The sequence below is a fragment of the Athene cunicularia genome (genome assembly GCF_003259725.1).
Source record: "Athene cunicularia isolate RWA chromosome 12 unlocalized genomic scaffold, athCun1 chr12_part1, whole genome shotgun sequence".
NCBI lineage: Eukaryota > Metazoa > Chordata > Aves > Strigiformes > Strigidae > Athene > Athene cunicularia.
The window spans coordinates 668,964-672,934 of record NW_020799116.1 but is presented as its reverse complement, the minus strand read 5'-3'; positions in this window follow the sequence as shown (position 1 = coordinate 672,934).

Here is a 3,971-nt window from a genome sequence, read left to right as displayed (position 1 = left end):
GCGAGCCGGTACCCGGCCTGCGGGCCGACTGCCTTCGCACCTCGGCTGCGCGGGGCAGCTGGTGCGGCCGGGCAGGGAGAGAGGGGAGAGGGCCCGGCCGGGGCTGCAGACAGCACCCGCTTTGTTCGGTGTGGGGCAGGTACTGCCGGGGGGCCAAACCACCCCGCACACCCCCTGCCTGCGCTGCGGCGGGCAGGAGCCAGCCCTGTGGGCAGCGCTGCCAGCCGGGGGCCTTTTCTCTTTCTGTGTCTCTAAAAAAGGCTCCGAGAGCAAAAAAACCCGTAAAACCTTCTTCCCCCCCCGGCTCCCTCACACCAAAACGCAGTGACCACTAATCTTATGTGGCTCATAACTGCAAATAGCTCTGGAACTAATTAATTTGACAGTGCGGCGGCTGCCTGGCTTTTTCACCAAAATCAATTACGGAAAAGGCACATGTCCCCCTTCCCCCGCGCCGCTTTCCGCGGGCAGGGGGGAGCAGGGGCAGCGAGGAGCGGGCGCTGCTTTCCCAGGGCTCCCGGGGGCCCGGCTGGAGCGGAGCGGGGGAGCAGCGAAGGGGATTAACAAGGTGGTGGGAGAGACGCGGCCGCCCCCCGCCAGGAGCCGGGGTGCTCCCCGGGGATGCGCGGCGGTGGGAAAGCTTGATTGCCACACGCAGCCACGCTGCACCGCGCTCCTCCTCCCTCCGGCCCGGGTCCCTGAAGACCCTGCGAATTGTCATTCCTTGCCGGTGCAGGGGGGAATCGGCTCTCGGAGCATTTTTTATTTGCATGGCTAATGAGCCCCTCCAGAAGGGGCTGCGAGGGAGAGGCAGGTGGGAATTTGGGCACTGCCTGCTTGCCAAGCGGGGGCAGAGGTGTCTGGTAAAAAGGAGTCGGTGAGGAATTCAAGGAGGCAAATCCTGCATTTTGCAGGAGGCCCTGGTAGGAATCGGAGTGGGGTCTTGTGAAATTTTTAAGGCTCCCGGCTTTGGAGGTTTAAACCCACAGGCGGGGAGTGAAGGTGGGGAGCGGGCAGACAGGAGGGGGCTGCGGCTCGCCCCTGGGCTGGGGTGGGAGGCTCTGAGCTGGGGTGGGGTGTATCGGCATCACACTGCGCCACAAAAACCCAGCAAGAGCAGGACCCCCCCTCTGCGCTTGTTCTGGCTCCACATCCAGGTGGAAATGAAAGCCGGGTCTGGGGGAAATGGGTTGTGTGATGGCAGGGCTCTGTGAGCGTGTAGCTCCCCAAAAACACCCTTTCAGGGAAGAGGAAACCACTGTCCCGAGGCCCCAGCGCTGAGACACCTGCCCAAGCTGGGTAAAACCTCCTGAGCATTATTTCTGTGAACGCCTCCGTTCGGTCCGTATCGCCTCCTCTGATCTCTATTGAAATGTTCTTCTATTAATAAATAACTCCATTCTCCATTACCCCATCTCCACAGCTCACGTTGAAGTAACTGGGAATTTGGGTTTGGTTTTTATAGACATTAGAAATAGATTTTATCTTTATTAAGGGCTCTCTCCCCACCTCCACAACCTTTGCCCCGCTGCACTGAGCACGGCAGCGGCGGAGCGGAGGGGGCAGGTCCCTGGGCTGGGCTCAGCATGGGGAGGGAAGGAGAACCTCTCCCTGGCTGAGAAGGGCCAGGTTCTCCCTTGTGCGTTGGTGACCTGTGAGTACCTCTCCACAGCGTGGGGTAAAGCACTTGAGAAAGCGAGGGAGAAATTCTGTGTGAAGAATATTTAAGAAACTGCGTATCTGGAGGATTTAGTTCTCAAGGGTTTGTTTGTGGGTGTAAATATCTGGCTTGGGAAATACCTGTAAGGAAACCTCCCTGAATGCAGTCGTGATGCTGAGCCGCCACGTGAATTTGGGGAAGATTTTTCTTTTTTTAAACTGCGGGTTGCAAACAATCCCTGGAAAATATTTGACTTTTGAAGTGCATCGGTTGGTCGTGATTTGGGCAGGGAAGTGACAGGGCAGCATTTTTATCCTCGGGTTGGCCGGCAGCACGGTTTCTGGCAAGGAAATCAGTGCATGTAAATTAGAATTGTGGTTTCCATGAATACTATCATATATGGATTGGAAGCTGATTTTCCAAGAGCAGTCGTGCCAGGAAAACTTGTGCTCTCCCATAGCCGCAGGCAGCAAGCACAAGTGACACAAACATGGTGAGGGTGAGTTCATTTACAACTGTGACTGTTCAAAAAGTATTTCTAAAATTTGCCTTCCCTGCTGTTCCTCCCCTGTCCCCCCCTTCCTCCTCCCCTTCCAGCTATGCCGGAGTGAGGTAGGAGCTTTGGTATCCAGCCCTGCGCGGCTGGTGCTCGCCTGATGGGACGGGCGCCGCGGCCGGGGCGCACCTGGGCGCAGGTAAAGGCTCGGCAGGGTGGGGACTGGATTCCTTCCCGGCCCCTCTCGGCAAACAGCTCCTGCCCCGGAGCCCTGCGTTCCTCTGCCCTTATCTCCCTGCGCAAGGCAAAGCTATAAACATTATTGGCCATGAAGTTATTCAACCCCGTCAAAGTTACACATATGCAAAACAGTCTCTCCTGCTGGCCACGGGAGCCTTCTTACCAAGCGGGAGTGTTTAGAGGTTTGGGTTTTTTTTAAATAGAAAATCTCTAAGAAAGAAGTTCATTAACATATAGTGACATTAATAGCACCGGGTCCGTATAGACCTAATTACATACGTTACCACAAGTAAATAACCGCAGCTCTTGCAGGGGCTCCAGGGACGGCTAAACTGAGGTGCGGAGCAACGGCCCGGCTGCTCCCTGCGGTTGGCAGCGGAGAGAATGAGTGAGCAGTGACGTACGGGAGCGTGAGTTAGGACACGGGTTCTGCCTTCACCACAGACACAGCCGAGCCCCCCTCAGCCTCTCGAGTCACTGTCCCGGGGCTGTGGCAGCGGGTCCTGCCCTGGCCCCGGAGGTAGGTCAGACTTCCAGAGCTCAGAAGACCCCAGTGCTGCCTTCTGGGAGTTCATCGAACTCCTGGTTCATACCTGCTGTTGTTTCAAACCCATTTCTTCCCGAGGAATGACTCGGCTCCAGAAAGTAGAGCAGGGGTTTTGGCTAAGGAGGAGAACCCAGTGATAGATACAGGGATGGGAGATCCGTTACATCTCTCTGACCCCTGAAGCTGGAAGAAGCTGTTCCCCATCTGGGGCATGTCTCCTGTTTTATTAGGCTTATGCATGGGCTACATTTTTCCGTATCAGTCATCTCGTTTTCCCCCCACGCTCTCTGTTGATGGCTCAGACCAAGACCTTTGCGATGCTTCAAACCAGCTGAGCCTGGAAGCCTCTGGACGATCCAGGCAGCGGTTTGCAGTCGCTGTGTCCCATCCCCTTGCCCCGGAGGGCAGCTCCCTGCGGAGGGCGGCCGGGCGGGGTGAAGCGATGCGGGTCGGGGCTGTTGGGGGAAGCGAACGCGAGACCCCAGCCAGCTTCTGTCCCGCATTTCAACTTCCGCGGCCCGACATCAAACATGTCACTGCAGCCTGAGCCCCCACAGGCCCTGATGGAGGAGCAAAAAGAGAGGGCTGGAGGCAGCAGATCCTAATCTTTATTAAATAAGAACAAAGCTTATGCCGGCTAATGAGAAAAACAAACCGATGAAAGATCCGGCGAGCTCCTCAGAAGGACACAAAGAAATTCTCTCTGAACAAGAGCAGGCTAAAAATATTCCCGAATATTTATTTTGCTGGCAGTGGCTTCACAGGCTCCAGATTTGATGCCGCCTCTGTGGGGACTGGCATGGCCGAATCAGCGATTTCAGAGGAGGGTGCTGCAAACCCTGCCTGGCGCCCGGAGCCGCAGCAGGACCAGCCCCGCAGCCAAGACCCGAGAGCACAAGCCGCCTCAGCGCTGCGAGAACCATCACGTAGAGGCCAGGGCCTCTACACCTCTAAGGACAACAGGATGTTCTACCGTCCGTTCGGGTCCATCCGCCTGTTTGGAGCTGGGCTGTAGGGTCCAGGGATGC